We start from the raw sequence: 24,499 nt of genomic DNA, 5'->3' as shown, positions 1-24,499 counted from the left end.
ATTAAACGTGTAAATTGCCCTGGGTAACGTTGACATTTTCACAATATTAATTCTGCCAATCCATGAGCATGGAATATTTTTCCATCTCTTTGTGTCTTCCTCAATTTCTTTCAGAAGGGTTCTATAGTTTTTAGGGTATAGATCCAGCCAACTGATTCTTGACAAAGGTGCCAGGATAATTTAATGGAGGAAAGAATAGTCTGTCAACAAATGGTTCTAGAGCAACAGGATATGCATATGCAGAAAAATCAAGTTACAATTTCTTCACATACCATCCACAAAAATGAATTCAAAATAGACCATAGACCTACCCAAATATAAGAACTAAAACTATAAAATTCTTAGAAGAAAATAAAGGAATACATCTTCATGACTTTGGGATAGACAAAGCCTTCATGTATTTAATACCAAAAACACAAGTGCCAAAACAAAAAAAAAATTGAACTACATCAAAATTTAAAACTTTTCCTTCAAAACTTACATTAAGTTTAAAAAACAATGTACAGAATGAGGAAAAAATTATAAATTATATATCTGATAAAGTACTTATATCTAAAATATATAAAGCATTCCTAAAATTCAGTAATAAAAGGACAAATAACTCAATTAAAAATGAGCAAAGGATCTGAATAGACATGTTTTTCCAAATATATACCAATGACCAACAAGCATGCAAAAGATGTTCAACTTCACTAGCTATCAGGGAAAAGTAAATCAAAACCACAATATGGTACCACTTTATACCCTCCACAGCTATTAAAATAAAAAAGATAGACAATAACAAATGTTGTTAATTAAGGATCTAGAGAAATTGAAGCCCTCAACATTCCTAGATGGAATAAAATGGTGCAATCACTTTGGAAAACAGGCCAAACATTAAACACAGAGTTACATATAATCCAGCAATCCTATTCCTAGGAATTTACTCAAGAAAATTAAAAACATATGTCCCCACAAAAACTTGTAAACTAATGTTCCCAGCATTTATAATTGCCAAAAAGTGAAGACAACTCAAATGTCCACCAACTGATATGGATAAATAAAATGTGATTTCTTCATACAAGGGAATGTCATCTGACAATGAAAATATATGAAGTACTGATACACTGTACAACATGGATGAATCTTAAATACATGGAAAGTGAAAGAAGCCAGTTTCATGTGATTCAATTTATATGAAATGTCCAGAATAGGCAAATCCCTAGAGTCAGAAAGTAGATTGGTAGTTACCAGAATCTGGAAAGGGGTTGGAGGAAAATGGGAAGTGATTACTAATGGAAGCAAGATTTGTTTTTGGTTTAATGAGAATGTTCTAACACCTGACTGTGATGATGGATGCACAACCCTGAATATACTAAAATTATTGAACTGTATTAAGTGGGGGGGACATTTTATGTACATGATTTATATCCCAATAAGGCTTCCTTTTTAAGGAAGAAGAAACTAAAAAAGAAAGAATGCACCCTTGCCTTGGTTTTTCCTTTGTTCTTGTTTTCCTCTCCCACATCCCTATTCCTTGGACCACTTTTGGTAATAAACAAGCCAATGCAAGCCCTAATTCAGGCTCTGCTTTCTGGGGGAGAATTCAGGATGGAGATAATGCATTTGTGTATGAGCAAATGAATCTATTTATCTTTGGAAAAACTGTAAAAAGGTGATACCTCTGCCAACATCATCATCTAGATTGATTCACAAATTCTTTATCTCCTGTACTTTTCTCCAATCTATGAGATAAAGGGAAAACCCCACATACACTTTCTCTGAGCTTTTCCTTTCAAAGACTAAGAATTGGGACAATAAAATTTACTGACATAAAAATTTAAAAATATTGGTATAGGAATGAATAGAGGTACTTTTCCTTCCCCCAGCACCAAAAGCCTTGAGTTCTGAACTTGAACACTCTATTTTAAAGATACATTGATGTTTTTACTGCAAAGAGTTGCCAAGCATTCAAACAACTCCTGGCTACCAATGGTTTCCTTGGGGGAAGAACAGACAGATAGATGAGAGAACTTACTCAGTGGGTGGAAGTGGTCTGATTCTGGATCTATGACACACAGTTCCTTAAGGCAAAAATGCACCTGTCTCTGGTACCATCCAGATCAGGGATCTGTAAACTTTTTCTGCCAAATAGTCTATACTTAAGACTGAGGCTACAAAGTCTCTGTCATAATTCATCTCTGCCCTTATAATGGAAAAGGAACCAAAAGCTGCTATAGGCAAGAAGAAACTGAATGAACATGGCTACATTCCAATAAAAGTTTATTTATGGAAACTCCATTTCTTACAACAGAAATTTTAATTTCTTATCATTTTCATTTTTCACAAAACATCATTCTTGTTTTGATTTTTTTCAACCATTTACAACATAACCATACTGAGCTTGTGAGCCACACAAAAACAATAATATGTTAATGTCTAAAAATAGGTGAGTGCTATTGCCATTAGCAAAACCTCAAATTGGAGCCTAAATAGGGGGAGCCATACTCGTGTGTGGCATTTGAAGCATTACCTCAAATGGGCAATACAGCCTAGAACTATGGGCATCTGACTTAGGAACCAGTATATGCCAAAACCTAGTGCTTTATTTGCTGGTATGTGTGTTTGTGTGTGCGTGTGTATATGTAGTACCCATAGTGAAGGAAAAAATCCCCCCAAACTGACTTTTGATCCTTTTCTTCCATGAAGACAATAAGATTTACAATATTAAGTTCCTTTTTTAAAAAAATTTGAAGTCTATAGCATCTGGCGTTAAACAGAAATGTCATCTCTCCCTCTCTCTCTCTCTTTTTAAAGATTTTATTTATTTGACAGAGAAAGTGAGAGACAGAGCGTGAGAAAGAGCACAAGCAGGGGGAAGGGATTGAAGGAGAGGAAGAAGCAGACTCCCCGCTGAGTAGAGAGCCTAAAACGGGGCTTGATGCCAGGACCCTGAGATCATGACCTGAGCCCAAGGCAGATGCTTAACCAACTGAGCCACTCAGGCACCCCAGAAATGTCATCCCTAATGTTGGGGTTTCTATATCTCCTTGGAAAAAAGTTGATTTACCTGGTCCTGAAGGCTAGACCCTGAGGAATGCTTACTATAAAGTCAGAAAGAAGACAAGAATCTGAATCTAGAGATAGAAACGCTCAGCTCAAAAAGGTATTTAATATCGATGTTAAAATTTTTTCTTCCTCAGTTAAATCCGCTCATTGCCAGAGGAGAGTCAATGTACACCCTCTGAGGCTTGAAGCATAGCCTGAAGCAGTCTACTATCAGGGCAGACTTTCTTTGAAATCTAGGGCTTTATTTTAGGAATACACGTGCATTTGTATTCTACTCTATAACACAGCTGTGTGTTTGTTTTAATAGAAAAATGGCATGTTAAACTACTTAACATCAAGGAAAACTGGCATTCCTTGAGGATGCATCATGTTTACCCTGTAGCTTTAAGGACCCCCAGGCAAACCACCTCACCCCCCAAGGGTACAGAGAGTGCACTTGAGGAACATATGGCACAATAGGCCACAGATTTTCAAGATTTCCCTCAGGCACTGAATGCTCCCTTTTTATTAACAGGACATGACTGAAACAGGTTTAGACCTCTTCTATGTTATAATGCATTGTCTCTCCAAGTGCAGCCCTAGAACCAGCTACATCAACCTCATCAGAGGCTTGTTAGAAATGCAAATTCTCAGCCTCACCACTGGTCTACTGAATCAGAAATTCTGAGGGTAGGGCCCAGCAATCTGTTTAAAAAGCCCTCCAGGTAATTCTGACATTCTCTAAGTCTGAGAGCTGCTTCTACAGTGGAAGGAGTTAGAAAGAGCCACAAAAACTTTGTTTAGATTTGCTGTGAAGGTGCCAATTTCCCCAATCTCTCTTTGCTTCCTTGTCTCCATCTGTAAAATCAGGATACCACCTTCCCCTCAGGACTGTCTTGAGAATTAAATCAGACACATTCAGACCTCCAGACATCCAGAAACACCAGACATTGGATCTGATGATCAGATGTCCCAGCATGATTATTATTTTTTTCCTTTTCCAAATTCAATCCAAATACTAAAATTGAGGTACAGTTGGCCCTTAAACAACACAGGTTTGAACTGTTAGAACTGTTCAGGTCCACTTATACTCAGATTTAAAAAAAATAAATACGGCACTGTAAACATAATTTCCTTTTGATTTTCTTAATAGCATTTTCTTTTCCCTAACTTATTTTATTGTAAGAATATAGTATATAACACATACACAAAATATGTGTTACATGACTATGTTATTGGTAAAACTTCCAGTCACCAGTAGGCTATGAGTAGTTATGTTTGGGGTGAGTCAAAAGTTGTACATGGTTTGTGATCATGTGGGGGCTCAGTGTCCCTAGCCCCATATTGTTCAAGGTTGAGTATATAAGTGTAACTGGAAGTAATGACCTATGTCCATGAGATGATATGAGCGATGCAGCTGAAATATTTCCCATGAGACACTTTTACCATGGCATTTTCTCTTATCAACATTATTTGCACATTCCTAACTTTTAGCATATGGAATTTTAAAATCAAGTAATCATCAAGAGTTGAGAAATATGTAAGTTAAAAAGTACTGGTGACAAATCAGTTTTCAAACAACATATTTTGTCTTTGATTTTAAGAGTTCCTTTGGGAGGGGATCCCTGGGTGGCTCAGTGGTTTAGCGCCTGCCTTTGGCCCAGGGCGTGGTCCTGGAATCCTGGGATCAAGTCCCGTGTCAGGCTCCCAGCATGGAGCCTGCTTCTCCGTCTGTCTGTCTCTCTCTCTGTCTATCATGAATAAATAAATAAAATCCTAAAAAAAAAAAACAAAAAAAACCCCACCAGTTCCTTTGGGAGCATTCATTTATAAATTATCCAATTTAAAGGAAAAAATCTCTCTAAAATACCAGATTCAAAGAATAGTAAATTGTAAAGGGCACCATTTCCTTCTACATCCCAAAATAGAGCAAAATCTTTAAAGTGTCCTTCTGGTCTCTCATAAAATCACAGATTATATGCACTCGTCTTTCCTCATCTATTCAGTCCAAACATTCATAAGAAGCCTGAATACCTATCATGAATCAATCAGGTCAGATCCACAGAGGAAACATGCTAAAATAAAACAACTTCTTTAAATTCTTTAAAATGTGCAGAGGGGAGTTACATTATTTTATTGTGTTTTTTTAGTTCGATAATTTTAGTTTATTTCACTGAATAAGGTATTTTTCATCTGTTAAAAACTCTGTTTTTGTAAGTAGCTTACAAAAATACAAATAGTGAAATACAATTAAAAATGAATCCATAGAAACAAAATTAAAAGAATATGTCAAAATATAACTGAGGTATATCCTAGAAAGTGTGTTGTCTCACTTTTCTTCTTTTTAGTGAGAACACTTTTGAACAGAATGCAGAAATCCACACTACATACATACACATGTGTTCTATATGCTTGCTCTCTCTCACAGACATATGTATACAAACTCCATTCCTAAAAACATGGGGTCCCAAATATTTAATTTTCAATTATCTGGAAAAGAATTAAATGAAAGCTTATGCATAAAAATATGGCTCTGAAAATAACTGGAAAAACCCAGATAATTTGGGAGTTATGATATAGAAGATAATTTGGCATAGGAGTATATTTTAGCTTATTTAAAAGAACAACCTATTTTCAAATATGCTTAGCACCATTCCACCCTGGAGTAGAAATCAGTTATAGACCATTGGTAAACAAATTCCTAGTCCTTCTTCTTCATTTTATCCTTTAGAACAGGCTCCCAAAGGGACTCATTCCATTACGCAAAATCTTGCTAACCAGCTCATTATTGTACACTCCCGTGCAGAACTTGGGCTCTGCATTATTTAAAGCATGATCTTAAGTCATCTTGTCACTAATTTACATAATTATCTCTCTGTTTTGATCTATATGGGATAATGGTATTTCAGATTTGTCTAACTACTTAATCAAGATTGAAAAAGAACAAACTTTCTAAATCTGGAGTTTGGGACCTAATGTTGGTGAAATTCCTCTGGAATATCCTCCCACAGGACTGCACATTATCAAAGCATAAAGCGAAGACCACCAGAACTTTAAAAGAGAACAGGAGGAAGAGAGTGTTTGTTGAGTTTATTATCTTGCCAAAGGAGAGAAAACACAGCAGAGAAACACTCACAGAATAGCTGAGGAGAAGAGAGGCAGAGGAATCAGTGTTTTTTAAGCACTAGATGGTTCAGATGGCTAGGCTAATTAAGGATGACAAACCACAACTCTAGATAAGACAGAATGAGTCCATAAGACTGAATATGGTTGGTTAAAATAAATCCTTTGCTCCTTCTAGAGAAAGTCTTTGCACAGATTATCCAATGAGGTCAGCTTACTGGAGAGTTATAGGTCCTTTTATATCTTCAGTTGTGACAAAACACAGCATTCACACATAGACGTTTGCACAACACTGACAGTGAAATAATTTTGTTGAAGTTTGAAAGTACACTAGTTAAGAACTGGGCTCTGAAATCAGACTGCCTGGGTATGATTGACTCCATTACTTACTGGCTGTATGATGTTGGGAAGCTAGTGGAATCTCTCTTAGTTTCAGTATCTCCATCTATGAAATGGGGATAATAAAAGGACCCCTTGACATGGTAGTTGCAAGTATTATATCTATTAATACATTGGTCCATACTTACTACTTAATAAATATAAGACATTATTAAAAATAGCTTCCCTGTGGACCCACAGAAGATTGTTGATGGACAGACCTTGTCATTTTTCTCTCTCCCAAAGGAAATTAACACTCTCGGTTGTAAAGCAATGCATTTGAAATATTCATTCAACCCTGATTCATTCATTCAATGGCTTGCATTTGTGGAGTACCTTCGAGGTACCAGGCCTGGAAGAACTCACAGTCTAAACACAGACACACAGGTAATTAAAAGTTTGTATTGGGAGGAAAAGAAATAAGACCTAAAGAGAAATAAAAATGGTATATTTCACACAGGAGTTAGGACTAGAGAGGTAGATAATTTTTTAGGAACCTGAGAAAAGGTGAGCTCAGTTTTAACTAACTAGCTTTTTATAAGTAAGTTTTCACTCAGGTAAAAAGATCTGGGAATATTATACTCACAGAGTTATATTTTCTTCCCATTTAGCAAATATTTTTGAGAACCTTATTCTTGGTAGGAATTGCAGGTACATTCATTTTTGCCTTAATATTAAATGTATTCAGAAATTTTGCATCTTGTATTTGAAAAATAAATAAGATTTTATAGGAAAAATAAAATTGTGGCAGGTCAATCAAAACTTAGGAAACTTTGGTCTAGAACTTCAACACACGCAATAATAATCTTAGTAGAAATATTAGACAATGAAATCTCTACCATCATTTGAACCTACCATTTTTTACAAGCCCTCTACTTTGGGGTTTGCACTCCTCCTTGCAGATCTAGGTTCTTGAGACATTTACTTTTAACAAAGGCCAATTTCATCACAATTAAAACTATAATCTTAAGGGGATCAGAACATGACACCACAAAACATGCCACTTCAGAATATCAACTCTTTTGACCTGAAGGCACTTCAGATGCAGCAGATGCAGGAAGGGTCCTCTGACTTCTCCCTTTCTACCTGGAAGCAGGATCTACCACTTTCTGTGAGAAAAGTGCCTTTCCCTCAGCAAGAAAATGAGAACATTTTTTTATTTCTTTTTACTATTAAAAAAAAATTCATTAGAGAGAGAGCATGGAAGTGAGGAGGGGCAGAAGGAGAGAGTCTTAGGTAGATTCCATGCTGAGCACAGAGCCTGACATGGGGCTCACTCTCATAATGCTGAGATCATGACCTAAGCAGAAACCAAGAGTCTGAGATTTCATCGGACTGCACCACCCAAGCACTCCAAGAAGAGACATTCTGATCACCAAAGACAAAAAGCTGATGCCAAAATGTATTAGTACAAGCCAACCTACAAAAATGATGCTTATCTTCCATTAGTTTCCTCCATGGGTTTCCTAATAACTACCCCTGACTCAAACTCCCTTTCCCCTTGTCATGCCATGACTTCACAATTTATTGTTCTTTGTTAAAATGGTACATAAAGCTCTCAGGTCTATCCAGTTCTTGGGGTATTTGTTTCTCTTCTATGAAGGCTTTCATGTTACATGAAATATTAACATCAAATAAACTTTGTATGCTTTTCTCCTGTTAAACTGTCTTTGGTTGTTTACTTCCTGGGTCCAGCCACAGAACCATGAGGACAGAGGAAAAATCTTAACTCCCCTACAAATCTTATAATACCCCTCAACCCCCAAGACTTTTTAAAAACCCAACAGAGAATGCCTTTGTGACATCTTCACTTGCTGTCTCCCAACAACCTAGCATAGTGGAAAGTTAGTCCTGGAAGCCACTAAGCCACTCATCTATCTCTTGCACTTACAAGGAAGGTACTTTGATGGAAGTTTTCATTTTCTTAAGATCTTTATATATTGCTAAATTTTCTTCTTTAATAATAAGAAAGTGTACATATGATCATTTCAAAACAGTAGCACACTGAGAAAACTCACACATAAAACACAGCTTCTGTTATACTGCTATCATGCCCTTATTTGCCACTCATGTTAAAAAATATGTTACAACTCATGTTCCATTTACTTCAGAACAAATCCTATGACCAAACATAGTCCCAAATCTCAAATAATTCACAGTTGGATAGGAAAAGTCGTCACACAAACTCAAATTGTACTATTTTATTATTTCAAAATAACTGCTTTACTGAAGAGACAAAGAAGTGCTAGGAGAAATCATGGTAGACAGAGATTAAATCTCTGTAGCTAACTTTCCAAGGTCTCTCGGGATTGTTTATGACTGAAGAGACATCAAAATTATGAAGAAAAAGTGTTTCTAAGGCAGAAGGGACATCTGGGAATGCATTTCAGGAAGGGACAACTAGAAATGCAAAGAGGCAAAACCACCCCTCAGAGTACAAGAGGAAGGCAACCCTGTCTCACTTCTCAACAATTTTTTGATATTTCATTTCTGACTCCAGTGGTTCTAATAATAATTGAGAAAACTTAGCCAGGTTTTATTTAATCAAACTCAGCTTCTCTGCATCCATTTGAGGATATTTTGGGAGGTGGTTGCTCTTGGAGATAGAGATACGCTGGGGTGGAGGAAGCTGTCTCCAAAGCTGGATTTGGCGACTATCCTAGGTAATGAATGTGAGCAATTGATTTCCACGAGTGGGTAGCAGGACTCCACTTAAGAAGGAAATGTCTTTACTTGGAAAAACAACACCACTGTTGTGAAAGGTGTGCAACCCTGTGGGCATGTGGGTTGGCAGAAACCAAGAATACAAAAGGTGAGTGATCAACTTGTCAACAGAAGACAAGGAGAGGCTTTTAGCTTGGCCCACAGAGGAGCCAGAAAGCCACTGAGAAACAAGGTACAGTACTACATGATGATGGTGGTGGTGGTGCAAATACTGTTTTCAGAGAATTTACTTCATTTATTCCAGTTATTTGCTGAATGCTATCTTCCCTATGATCCTTAAAACATGCCATAGAAGGGGCACCTGGGTGGCTCAGTAGTTGATCATCTGCCTTTGGCTCAGGTCATGATCCCAGGGTCCTGGGATCGAGTCCCGCATCAGGCTCCCCACAGGGAGCCTCCTTCTCCCTCTGCCTATGTCTCTGCCTCTATCTCTGTGTCTCCATGAATCAATAAATAAAATCGTAAAAAAAAACATGCCATAGAATTTATTGTTTTGTAGTTCCTTGAGGGGGGGGTGTCAAGGAGAAGTCCCACATTTGTGTGAACCCCAAGATGGAGAACAAACATTCCCATCCCCACCGAATAGGAACAGAGATAACAGAACATTTAAGAAGAGCTTTAGAATCCTAAAACCCATGGCCTGAGTTTTGGAATCAATCTCACCTAAATTGTAAGGTACCAAGAAATTCCAGCGTTGAGTTAAACCTATGATCTTTGTTTACGTTAACTTTTTATACCCTATGTGTAGTCCTCCCTCCTGACAGCAATGTTATGTTCTTTGCGCACAAAAGACATTGACCATGGAATGTTTTCCTTAGGTGAACATTTGCTAAAGGGAATAATTTTATTTTTAGCACTTGCTACCAAAAGAAGACCATTTGCCTTCAGGTGATAGTAATAAAGGAAGTTAGCAGTGAATCAACTTTGTACCTCCATTTATCCTTAAAGGAAAGGTACTTAGAACACCAAGTTTCTGGCTTTTTTTTGTCTTTGTATTAATATAATATAGTACCTCGTTCATAGTAGCCTACAGTAGCAAATTTAACTCATGTGACATTGGAATCTGGCAAGTCCAAATTCTGCAGGGCAAGGCAGCAGCCTGGAGGCCTAGAGAAGAGTAGATACTGAAGTTCAAGACTGAAGACAGTCTTCTGAGAGAATTCTCTCTTCTTTGAGGGAGGGAAGTCTTTTTTTAAGGCTTTCAATTAATTGGATGAGGCCCATCCATATTATGGGAGGTAATTGACATTATTTGAAGTTTACTGATTTAAATGGTAATCTCATCAGAAAAATACCTTCAGAGAAATAGAATAATGTTTGACCAGTCATCTGGGTGCTGTGGTCTAGGCAACTAGACACAGAATGAACCATCACACCAATGTACTCCAAAAGTTCCATCCATGGGCCCCATCACAATCACAACCCACTCTCCCCACCCACACACCCAGCAAGCAACTATTCTTCTGATGGTACAATAATCATTTTTTGTATTTTTAAAAATAATTTTATCAAACATGTATCCCTAGACATGATAATTTATTCTTGCCTCCTTGTTTTAACTTAATATCCCTTCTAAGTATTCTCTAATTCATAGAACCCACACCATGCTTCTCTTCAGCTTACAATTAATTTGTGGAAGAATGCGTGCTTTCTGATGTAAAGAATTGCTTATATTCTGATTATGGATGATTGGATTATACATTACATTTTGAATTTTTCTCAAAAGTCTTGTGTAAGCCCATGTCATGATTTCTTCCAGGTCAGGTAGGTGGGTGGGCTGTAGAACTCCAACAACGCCACACACTTGCCTAGCCAGGTATACCATGTCGAGGAATCCTCGAAATGGCTTTTAGGGGCCAGAGACAAGGCTGTAAAGAGAGCTCTGCCTGGATATGTGAAACATGGCATAGAGGTGGGGGCAAAGAAGAGCTTCCTTTGGTACAAGTCTCCCTACGCTTCTAGACTATAGACTCCCAAGGCTCAAGCAGTGTTAATAATAACAGGAATGCAAAAGGAATGGGTAGGTGATATGAAAACGTATAAAAAAGCAAAGTGAAGGATAAGTAAAAAAAAAACATTCCAGAGATGTGGGGAAAAGAAGACAATTTTACTGAAATATAACATATAGAAAAGTTAACAAATCATGAGTCCATAGTGATAAATCTTTTTTTTTTTTTTTTGGAATTTTATTTTATTTTATTTTTTTTATTTTTTTTTAAATTTATTTTTTATTGGTGTTCAATTTACTAACATACAGAATAACCCCCAGTGCCCGTCACCCATTCACTCCCACCCCCCGCCCTCCTCCCCTTCTACCACTCCTAGTTCGTTTCCCAGAGTTAGCAGTCTTTACGTTCTGTCTCCCTTTCTGATATTTCCCACACATTTCTTCTCCCTTCCCTTATATTCCCTTTCACTATTATTCATATTCCCCACATGAATGAGAACATATAATGTTTGTCCTTCTCCGACTGACTTACTTCACTCAGCATAATACCCTCCAGTTCCATCCACGTTGAAGCAAATGGTGGGTATTTGTCATTTCTAATAGCTGAGTAATATTCCATTGTATACATAAACCACATCTTCTTTATCCATTCATCTTTCGTTGGACACCGAGGCTCCTTCCACAGTTTGGCTATCGTGGCCATTGCTGCTAGAAACATCGGGGTGCAGGTGTCCTGGCGTTTCATTGCATTTGTATCTTTGGGGTAAATCCCCAACAGTGCAATTGCTGGGTCCTAGGGCAGGTATATTTTTAACTGTTTGAGGAACCTCCACACAGTTTTCCAGAGTGGCTGCACCAGTTCACATTCCCACCAACAGTGTATGAGGGTTCCCTTTTCTCCGCATCCTCTCCAACATTTGTGGTTTCCTGCCTTGTTAATTTTCCCCATTCTCACTGGTGTGAGGTGGTATCTCATTGTGGTTTTGATTTGTATTTCCCTGATGGCAAGTGATGCAGAGCATTTTCTCATATGCATGTTGGCCATGTCTATGTCTTCCTCTGTGAGATTTCTGTTCATGTCTTTTGCCCATTTCATGATTGGATTGTTTGTTTCTTTGGTGTTGAGTTTAATAAGTTCTTTATAGATCTTGGAAACTAGCCCTTTATCTGATATGTCATTTGCAAATATCTTCTCCCATTCTGTAGGTTGTCTTTGAGTTTTGTTGACTGTATCCTTTGCTGTGCAAAAGCTTCTTATCTTGATGAAGTCCCAATAGTTCATTTTTGCTTTTGTTTCTTTTGCCTTCGTGGATGTATCTTGCAAGAAGTTACTGTGGTCGAGTTCAAAAAGGGTGTTGCCTGTGTTCTTCTCTAGGATTTTGATGGAGTCTTGTCTCACATTTAGATCTTTCATCCATTTTGAGTTTATCTTTGTGTATGGTGAAAGAGAGTGGTCTAGTTTCATTCTTCTGCATGTGGATGTCCAATTTTCCCAGCACCATTTATTGAAGAGACTGTCTTTCTTCCAATGGGTAGTCTTTCCTCCTTTATCGAATATTAGTTGCCCATAAAGTTCAGGGTCCACTTCTGGGTGCTATGTTCTGTTCCATTGATCTATGTGTCTGTTTTTTGCCAGTCCCACACTGTCTTGATGACCACAGGTTTGTAGTACAACCTGAAATCTGGCATTGTGATGCCCCCAGATATGGTTTTCTTTTTTAAAATTCCCCTGGCTATTCGGGGTCTTTTCTGATTCCACACAAATCTTAAAATAATTTGTTCCAACTCTCTGAAGAAAGTCCATGGTATTTTGATAGGGATTGCATTAAACGTGTATATTGCCCTGGGTAACATTGACATTTTCACAATATTAATTCTGCCAATCCATGAGCATGGAATATTTTTCCATCTCTTTGTGTCTTCCTCAATTTCTTTCAGAAGTGTTCTATAGTTTTGAGGGTATAGATCCTTTACCTCTTTGGTTAGGTTTATTCCTAGGTATCTTATGCTTTTGGGTGCAATTGTAAATGGGATTGACTCCTTAATTTCTCTTTCTTCAGTCTCATTGGTAGTGTATAGAAATGCCACTGACTTCTGGGCATTGATTTTGTATCCTGCCACGCTACCGAATTGCTGTATGAGTTCTAGCAATCTTGGGGTGGAGACTTTTGGGTTTTCTATGTAGAGTATCATGTCATCGGCGAAGAGGGAGAGTTTGACTTCTTCTTTGCCAATATGAATGCCTTTAATGTCTTTTTGTTGTCTGATTGCTGAGGCTAGGACTTCCAGTACTATGTTGAACAGCAGTGGTGAGAGTGGACATCCCTGTCTTGTTCCTGATCTTAGGGGAATGGCTCCCAGTGCTTCCCCATTGAGAATGATATTTGCTGTGGGCTTTTCATAGATGGCTTTTAAGATGTCGAGGAATGTTCCCTCTATCCCTACACTCTGAAGAGTTTTGATCAGGAATGGATGCTGTATTTTATCAAATGCTTTCTCTGCATCCAATGAGAGGATCATATGGTTCTTGGTTTTTCTCTTGCTGATATGATGAATCACATTGATTGTTTTACGGGTGTTGAACCAGCCTTGTGTCCCAGGGATAAATCCTACTTGGTCATGGTGAATAATTTTCTTAATGTACTGTTGGATCCTATTGGCCAGTATCTTGTTGAGAATTTTTGCATCCATGTTCATCAGGGATATTGGTCCGTAATTCTCCTTTTTGGTGGGGTCTTTGTCTGGTTTTGGAATTAAGGTGATGCTGGCCTCATAGAACGAATTTGGAAGTACTCCATCTCTTTCTATCTTTCCAAACAGCTTTAGTAGAATAGGTATGGTTTCTTCTTTAAACGTTTGATAAAATTCCCCTGGGAAGCCATCTGGCCCTGGACTCTTGTGTCTTGGGAGGTTTTTGATGACTGCTTCAATTTCCTCCCTGGTTATTGGCCTCTTCAGGTTTTCTATTTCTTCCTGTTCCAGTTTTGGTAGTTTGGGGCTTTCCAGGAATGCGTCCATTTCTTCTAGATTGCCTAATTTATTGGCGTATAGCTGTTCATAATATGTTTTTAAAATCGTTTGTATTTCCTTGGTGTTGGTAGTGATCTCTCCTTTCTCATTCATGATTTTATTAATTTGAGTCTTCTCTCTCTTCTTTTTAATAAGGCTGGCTAATGGTTTATCTATCTTATTAATTCTTTCAAAGAACCAACTCCTGGTTCTGTTGATCTGTTCCACAGTTCTTCTGGTCTCGATTTCGTTGAGTTCTGTTCGAATCTTTATTAACTCCCTTCTTCTCTTGGGTGTAGGATCTATTTGCTGTTTTTTCTCTAGCTCCTTTATGTGTAAGGTTAGCTTTTGTATTTGAGTTCTTTCCAGTTTTGAATGGATGCTTGTATTGCGATGTATTTCCCCCTTAGGTCTCCTTTTGCTGCATCCCAAAGATTTTGAATGGTTTTATCTTCATTCCCATTAGTTTCCATGAATCTTTTTAATTCTTCCTTAATTTCCTGGTTGACCCTTTTATCTTTTAGCAGGATGGTCCTTAACCTCCACGTGTTTGAGGTCCTTCCAAACTTCTTGTTGTGATTTAGTTCTAATTTCAAGGCCTTATGGTCTGAGAATATGCAGGGGACAATCCCAATCTTTTGGTATCGGTTCAGACCCGATTTGTGACCCAATATGTGGTCTACTCTGGAGAAAGTTCCATGTGCGCTTGAGAAGAATGTGTATTCAGTTGAGTTTGGATGTAAAGTTCTGTAGATATCTGTGAAATCCATCTGGTCCAGTGTATCATTTAAAGCTCTCGTTTCTTTGGAGATGTTGTGCTTAGAAGACCTATCGAGTATAGAAAGAGCTAGATTGAAGTCACCAAGTATAAGTGTATTATTATCTAAGTATTTCTTCACTTTGGTTAATAATTGATTTATATATTTGGCAGCTCCCACATTCGGGGCATATATATTGAGGATTGTTAAGTCCTCTTGTTGAATAGATCCTTTAAGTATGATATAGTGTCCCTCTTCATCTCTCACTACAGTCTTTGGGGTAAATTTTAGTTTATCTGATATAAGGATGGCTACCCCTGCTTTCTTTTGAGGACCATTCGAATGGTAAATGGTTCTCCAACCTTTTATTTTCAGGCTGTAGGTGTCCTTCTGTCTAAAATGAGTCTCTTGTAGACAGCAAATAGATGGGTCCTGCTTTTTTATCCAGTCTGAAACTCTGCGCCTTTTGATGGGGTCATTAAGCCCGTTCACATTCAGAGTTACTATTGAGAGATATGAGTTTAGTGTCATCATGATATCTATTCAGTCCCTGTTTTTGTGGATTGTTCGATTGGACTTCTTCTTAAAAGGGAATTTTAAGACTCCCCCTTAAAATTTCTTGCAGAGCTGGTTTGGAGGTCACATATTCTTTTAGTTGCTGCCTGTCTTGGAAGCTCTTTATCTCTCCTTCCATTTTGAATGAGAGCCTTGCTGGATAAAGTATTCTTGGTTGCATGTTCTTATCATTTAGGACCCTGAATATATCCTGCCAGCCCTTTCTGGCCTGCCAGGTCTCTGTGGAGAGGTCTGCTGTTACCCTAATACTCCTCCCCATAAAAGTCAGGGATCTCTTGTCTGTTGCTGCTTTAAGGATTTTCTCTTTATCTTTGGAATTTGCAAGCTTCACTATTAAATGTCGAGGTGTTGAACGGTTTTTATTGATTTTAGGGGGGGATCTCTCTATTTCCTGGATCTGAATGCCTGTTTCCCTTCCCATATTAGGAAAGTTTTCAGGTATGATTTGTTCAAATACATATTCTGGCCCTCTGTCCCTTTCGGCGCCCTCGGGAACCCCAATTAAACGTAGGTTTTTCTTTCTCAGGCTGTCGTTTATTTCCCTTAATCTATCTTCATGGTCTTTTAATTGTTTGTCTCTTTTTTCCTCAGTTTCCCTCTTTGCTATCAACTTGTCTTCTATGTCACTCACTCGTTCTTCCACCTCGTTAACCCTCGTCGTTAGGACTTCTAGTTTGGATTGCATCTCATTCAATTGATTTTTAATTTCTGCCTGATTAGCTCTAAATTCTGCAGTCATGAAGTCTCTTGAGTCCTTTATACTTTTTTCTAGAGTCACCAGTAGCTGTATAATAGTGCTTTTGAATTGGCTTTCTGACATTGAATTGTAATCCAGATTTTGTAACTCTGTGGGAGAGAGGACTGTTTCTGATTCCTTCTTTTGAGGTGAGGTTTTCCTTCTAGTCATTTTGCTCAGTGCAGAGTGGCCAAAACCAAGTTGTATTGGGAAAAAGAGAAAAAGAGAGGAGAGAAAGAAGGAAAGAAAAGAGAAAGAGAAAAAAAAGGGAAGAAAAAAAACGAAAAAAAAAGAAAAAAAAGAAGAAAAAGAGAAAGAAAAAGAAAGGAGAAAAAAAGGGGGTGGGGTAGGAAACAAATCAAAAAGCAAAACAAAAATAAAAAATAAAAAAGAACCACGGGGGAGTATCTTCTGATTCTGTGTACTTTAAGTCCCTTGGCTTCTCCTGGAACTTGTCCGTCCAGCTGGTGTTCTGGGGGAGGGGCCTGTTGTGCTGATTTTCAGGTGTTAGCAGTTGGGGGAGCTGCTGTGCCCCCTGCCTGGTGCAGGGCTCAGTGGGGGTTGTTTACCCCGTGAGGCCGCAGGAGGAACAGCCCCAGTGGCGGGGCCAGGTCTGGAAACCTGGATTCAGCTCCGGCAGGAACTCCGTCTGCAGGGCCTGGAGGCTCCGGGGCGGGGCCGCTGATCTGCTCAGCTCGGGCAGGAGCGTCCTCGCTGTCCTGGGTCCTCCCGGCCTCTGCCTGTCCCGGGGGGGCCGGATCCTGGGCTGTGTCCCGGCGCCCTGTGCTCCGGGGCCTGCGCTGGTGGATTCGCGCTCCCGGGCCACCGGCCCCTCCGTGGAGCTGCCGCCCGAGCCCCCCCGAGCTGCTCCTGGAACCGCGCAGCCCCCTCCGCGGAGCCTCTTCCTCTGCCCGAGCCCCTCGGAGCTGCTCCCGGGGCCGCGCAGCCCCCTCCGCGGAGCCGCCGCCCGAGCCCCTCCGAGCTGCTCCTGGATCCGCGCAGCCCCCTCCGCACGGAGCCTCTTCCTCTGCCCGAGCCCCCCCAGCTGCTCCCGCCCCGCAGCCCCCTCCGCGGAGCCGCCCCCGAGCCCCTCCGAGCTGCTCCGGGTCCCGCCGTGCGCGCTGCAGCCCTTAGGGAGCTCGGCGCATCTCCCGGGGCGCAGGTGTCTGTTAGTGTCCCCGGAGCCCGAGGGCATCCCCGCCCTCCTGGGTCCTGCTCCCCCTCCCCACGAGCCCCTTTCCCCCGGGAAGGTCGGTGCAGCTCCTGCTCCTCCGGGACGGGGCTCTCCTGTCCTGGGGACACTCGCCCCGGCCTCAGCCCGGCTCCTCGTGGGCCCCTCCCCCTTGGAGGCCTTTTGTTTCTTTATTTCTTTTTCCCCGTCTTCCTACCTTGGTAGAAGCGCGAACTCTTCTCACTGTAGCATTCCAGCTGGTCTCTCTTTAAATCTCAGGCCGAATTCGTAGATTTTCAGGATAATTTGAAGGTTTTCTAGGTAATTTGGTGGAGACAGGTGATTTGGGGACCCTGCTCTTCCGCCATCTTCTCCTCCCCCCCATAGTGATAAATCTTGATAAATCTTCACAAACCAAGCATACCATGAAATCAGCACCTAACAAAGAAACAAGAGTCTCTTTGCCCCCTTCCAATTATAACCTCCCCCAAAGCACAAATTCTAATATTATAGATCAGTTTTTTCCTGTTTCTGTACATTGGATACATTGAATTAGAGAATATGTAGTCTTTTGGGGGATGGCTTCTTTCACACACTATTATACTTATGGTATTTATCCATGTTCCTGTCCAGGGCTGTGTAAACCACTAATTTGCATTGTCATATAATATTTGATTGTATGGGAATTTGCACAGATTCTAGTTTGTGGGCTCAAGTGGATAGTAATGCTGTAAACATTCCTGAGGATGGGATGCCTTTTGAGAACGTATGTATTTCGGTTGGGTATGAGATGATGAGTGAATCTGCAGGTATATGCTTATGTCTAGTTTTAACATATAGTGTCAAAGAGTTTTCTTCCCACACTGGGAAAATCACTTTATATTCATTTTGGCAGTTGAATGAAATTTCCTTTTGCTCCATATTGTTTTCAATACATGGTAGTTTCTGTCTTTTTATTTTAATGATTCTGGTAGCTATGTAGTAGTATCCCTTGTATGTTTTATTTGCATTTTTTTTCTGGTAACTAATGAATTTAAGCACCATTTAATCTATTTATTAAGCCTCTGGGATACCTATCTTCTTTTATAAAGAGTCTGTTCAAGTCTTTGCTCATTTTTCTATTGGATTGTCTTTTCCTCACTGATTTGCAGAAGTTGTTTATATATTCTGGATATGAGTTATTTGTCATATATATATTTGAAATATCTTCTCTTCTAGTGGTTATCTAATATAAAGTTTTAAATAAAGATAGACTGGGGACACCAGGGGGCTCAGCTGGTTAAACGTTCAAAGCTTTATTTGGGCTCAGGTTGTGATTTCAGGGTCATGATCTCGGTCATGAGATCAATCCCTACATCAAGCCCTGTGCTCAGCACAGAGTGTGCTTGAGATTCTCACTCTCTCCCTCTGCCCCTCCCCTGATTTGTGCACACACACACTCTCTTTCTCTCAAATAAATAAAATATTTTAAAAAAGAAGACTAGAATATTTTGATGCCTGATAATAACACTGTCCTTACGATTAAGGGCAGTAAAAAGTTAAAGGATCTCTCAGCAATAGAGAGAAGAGGGAGATACAACAGAATTGGGCAGAGGACAGCCATGGAAGCAAAGGAAACTATTTACTGTTTATACCACCATCAGCTTTAATGAACACACCTGCATGGCTTCATCAAGATCCACAGCAAAAGACTATCACTCTCATTTCCTAGACAACAAAACCAAAAGTCAGGTGTCTCTCCAATGTACACCAGGTATGGTATAGGTAACTTCTCCACACCAGCCAGCCTGGTAAATTTCCCAGATCTTGAATCCAAGCCACCTGTTGCCAAAGCCCAATGCTGCCACTACAACATTTAACTACCACGACTGGCTTATTATGTGGCTATTACCAAAAAAAAAAAAAAAAAAAAAAAAAAAAAATATATATATATATATATATATATATATATATATATATATATATATATATGCCTTGGCTCACTCTATTTGGAAAATTGTGACTACTTAGGCTAATTTATGACTCTGCTATGCCAGTGAGGAAAAGTATTATTTCCCTACCATATTTCCAGAGACAGCTGTCCAGTGATCTACATATGACCTTCTTAGCAACTAGCTCACTATGAGAATTTTGATAATGCTTCCTGGATGTACAGACAAGTAAAGGAATGAGTGAATGCCTGTGCATAAAGAGAAAACTTGCATTTTAATGTTGGCTTTCTGCTAAAGATACAAGTGATGAAATTGCCTTCTCAGTGTCCTCAGGTGTTGTGAAAATAATTCGTTTCGGATGTCCAAGAAGACTACATGAGGTGAATTATTTTAAGCCATCACTTCTGAAACTAACCTCTGCACTGACAAAAAATAGGCCAGCAAAACAGCTGCAGCAATAAAATTCGCCCTGGGTACTGGCATATGTGGCTTCAGTGAAACAGAGCAGGAAATTTTAAGAGCTGGGAGGAGATAGAGCAGGAAGCTTGCTTCAGTTCTCCTGACTCCTACAAGATGGGCCTTGCAAGGAGCAGATACACCTAATTTAGCTCATCCTGACAAATGTTACACATGCATATTTTGATGTCTAAGCATTAGAGCTTTCTTTTCGAGCAATTTCATAACCAGTACCCCAGTGTATTAAGAGTTGACAAAGGTGCAGCCAGCACTGCTGTGTTGAGAAGCTCCAGAGTCCTGTCTAAGGAGACACCTGCCATCATGGAGTAAGCAAGGTGCAAGTGAAACAGCTGTTTGGATAACCACGGAGGCCATGACAAATTTGAGAAGATCCTTGGGGTGAGATGGCAGGGCACTCTGATTTCACCTCCATTTTGTGACTTACTTGCTCTATCATCTGAAAACTGTCATCTGTTTAACTGTATATCCCAGTTTGCCTGGTCATCAACTGGGGATGTTAATTTCTTCTTTTACTTCGTAAATCTAATAAAGTCACCTAGTGCGCATAATAGCATATAGGTCACGAGTCTGTAATTCCTAGCAGTGTTCTGAAATTCAAAAGACTTGCAGGAAAAGATTTTCCATAAGTCGTTTTGACAGAAAAACTTCATCTGACATAAACAGATTTGGCGGTAAAAGCTGACCTGAACTAATTTGAAGCTTTTTATTTATTTAGTCCCACTGGGTGAATATTCATAAGTTTCACTGCAGAAGTGCTAATGAGATTGATTAAGGATGTGGCTCGAGACCCTTTTAGGATTTTTTTTTTTAAATTTTTTTATTTGTTTATGATAGTCACAGAGAGAGAGAGGCAGAGACACAGGCAGAGGGAGAAGCAGGCTCCATGCACGGGGAGCCCGATGTGGGATTCGATCCCGGGTCTCCAGGATCGCGCCCTGGGGCCAAAGGCAGGCGCCAAACCGCTGCGCCACCCAGGGATCCCAGATTGTTTTGAAGTATATGGAATATGTGCTATTTTAACTTTCTAAAAATCCAAGACAATTTTAATTTTAAAGTATATCTGGACAATGGGAGTACAGGGCTTGCATTAAAACAAAGACCATGATATATAAAATGAAACCAAAGGCCCAGATTTACTTTTATGATGGTTCAAACAGCTTAACCTTCAACTTATATTTTTCCTGCATTGGCATAAACCTGCATCTTATTCTCAAACAGGTCACCAGCAGGGTCATTTTATCCATTAAGAACAATAGATGCAGTATCAAAGGCTTATGACCTTTCTCAGGCCCTGCAAAAATGAGAACTGAAAAACCAAGCTATTGGTCCCAAAATATGAAAACAAAATTATAAAACAAAATCTACAAAATGCACACCACAAAAATCTATAAAACTTAAAAGGAGATACTTCATAAGTGGCTAAATTTAGTATTCTAAAATATCATTGCATTTGAAAATAATTTATAGATTCAATTTTTCTCATTTTGCAAGAATGCTCATGTATGTAAAATAATTGTCAAGAATGACAGCCTCTCATAAATTGTATTTGCTCTTGTAGTCAAATGATTGCAAAAACAAATGAAAATTTTTCCAAGTGTTTATAAAAAAGTAGTATGTTTAGTATGAGATGCAAATGCAATTTAATACATTTTATATAAATTAGAACATATAACGCTTATAATGTTCAACTTGGCCATTGAAAGAAGTGCCAACTCTGCCAACATAAGCTCTAGGAATGATATTAAGTATTGGGGTTGAGAGATTTTCTCCAGGTATCCGGAGAATCACCTATTTAAGTTTCACCAACAGATTAGAGTTTTTTGGTTCCTTTTTCAGTTACAAATATAAACATCATTGATCAAACATTCCTACCCTGGAGACATGCTCTGTAGCAGACCTAATGTAATCAGATCTAATATGATACTAAAAGTAGTATCTAAAAAAAATAAATAAATAAAAAATAAAAAAATAAAAGTAATATCTAGACCTAATATGACCATCATATTAAAGATCCACTTAATTTGACCTATAGGTCAATAGTGACAAATAAATGCTGGTCTAAATCTCTGGCTGTCTGCATAGAAGCTTTAGCTCTATGGGCATGAGTGGTTGTTCAGATCACAGTCCCTAAGCACAGAAATACAATTCTATTACCAAATTGTGGAAATGACTTGCGTATCATTATGGTATGCTTTACATAGAAAACCAAATTTCTAGGGATTCTGCTGCTTTATCACACTTAGTATTACTGTATCACTTAATACTTATAATATCCTATAAGTTAGCTGCCATATTTTCCTCCATTTTATAGGTAAGGAAAACAGGACTGAGAGATTCAGTAGCATTCCCAAGATCAAGCTAGTGACATAGATAGGATATCTATCATAGCTAATTTCTAAGAATGACTACTTGGCTTTTATTCTTTATTTCTAGATTTCCCCATGCTTGATGTTAGCAGAGAAGGCTTCTGTATCTCAGGCATTCATATATAATTTTCCAATGGGCATTTTATTGATAAGTGGATCATGGTGAAGTAAGACCACTGGTTTCCCTAACTTGTTTCATTTTCCACAGTCCCAAAAAACGTCAAGATGTCTCCACATTTATCCCATTGAGGACCTCAATAAGTCTTAAGTCCACAGATTATCTTAAAGAGCACCACTGACCACTGCTGTAGCCATGCTTCCCTTAAGGTGGTAGTGAAGGAGTCACCTATTCTGGGTGACTGTATATCATGGCTTAACATCAAGGTGTTAACATCAGACAAACCAGCAATCTCTTCTTGTTCAACTTATGACTTCTTACCACAGTGAAACGTTATTCATTAACTGTTTATCCTCAAGTGGCCTGTAATACTTACCAATGTTCCCATAATAGCCAATTCACTGGTAATTCAGTAACAGGTGCTTTATAATCTCCATTTATGATTAAATGAACAAATATAAAAAGAGTACAAGAGCCTCACTGCTTCCACACCTCATTTTTTATTTCAATATTAATGATACATTTTAATAATCTTACAACAACCCCACTCTTTATTATAATACAAAAGACTCATGAAGAAATCTGAGCTTATTCCTTAAACAAAGTAGTTAAATATTTGGCTGCCAAACACAGTTCCATCAATGACCTCTCTTCTACTAACAACTATCTTCAAAGAACTCATAGGAGTTTTAATCCAAGTGGGTTCTTTTGACTGAATAAATATATTTATATTGAAGTGATCAGAGACCTATCTTAACAGAGGTTATGTTCCACAGTCTGTATGTAAGTCAAAATATTGAATGCCTTCAAAACTACACTCGAAATTTCCTTAGTAAGGCATCATACTGGATATCAATACATATTTCTCAGTACATCCAACTTCTCTTTTCTTCCAAAGATGAAACAGATTTTCTCTTTTAGTATCCAAAGATGGATGGTTTGCATTTATGAGCCATATTGTACAAAAATAATGCATTTTGAGCAGTAAAATCACACAGAAGGCAGCATGATGGTCGCTTCATGTAGGGTCTCTGGTAACTGAGCCATATTGAGTAATGGTAATGTGAGATACAGCAACTCATTGCACCAGGGCTTATGCTTATTAAAGAGAAAGTCAGGCAGAACCAATGGCACTATTTAAATTATTTTCTTCCCTTTCTTCTATTTCTCCCAACTTTGTTTTCAATAACATTTGCTAGAATTATTCATTTTCGAGTAGAAATAAAACTTGAAACTATGTGAAGAAAATGGCCATCGTGCAAGAACAATCTCAGTTTCACCTCTTTCTTCCTTCATTTTCTCTTTCCTTCCTATGTTCCTTTCCTTCCATTCCTTCCTTTTTTTTTTAATTTATTTATGATAGTCACAGAGAGAGAGAGAGAGACAGAGACACAGGCAGAGGGAGAAGCAGGCTCCATGCACCGGGAGCCCGACGTGGGATTCGATCCCGGGTCTCCAGGATCGCGCCCTGGGCCAAAGGCAGGCGCCAAACCGCTGCGCCACCCAGGGATCCCTCTTCCTCCCTTTCTTAATAGCAGAAAGCCCTCAAGGTCCATCCATGTTATGGCAAATGGCAGGATTCCCTTCTTTTTTATGATTGAATATATGTACCATATATATGTACCCCATTTTCTTTACCTATTCATCCACTGATGGACACTTGGGTTCTCTCCATTTCTTGACTATTGTAAATAATGCCACAATGAACATAGGGTTGTGGATGTCTTTCGAAGATAGTGTTTCATTTCTTTTAGGTAAATACCCAAAAGTAGAATTGCTAGATCACATGGTATTTCTCTTTTTAACTTTTTAAGGAGCCTCCATACTATATTCCATAGTGGTTGTACCAATTTATAGTCCCACCAACAGTGCACAAGGGTTCCCTTTTCTCAATTCCACCTCTTAGAGCAGATATGAATTTCAGTAATACTAAAGGTAATTGGAAAGACAGAAGTTAATTCCACAAACCGAAAAACTGGTACTGGAGAAAACACAACAGTGATGATTGAGCATGCTAACCCCACCCTCCACCCCCATTTAAAATCTGTATGTTCCGCTTAACTCCAAATGTTCTTGGAGGAAACCAGCTCAGGCTCAAGGCACACTGCAACCAGTGAGATAGAAAAGAAAATTTAAGAGTATATGGTAAAACTAAGC

Source organism: Canis aureus, chromosome 5 (genome assembly GCF_053574225.1).
Source record: "Canis aureus isolate CA01 chromosome 5, VMU_Caureus_v.1.0, whole genome shotgun sequence".
NCBI classification, from domain to species: domain Eukaryota; kingdom Metazoa; phylum Chordata; class Mammalia; order Carnivora; family Canidae; genus Canis; species Canis aureus.
This window is presented reverse-complemented; position numbering follows the sequence as displayed.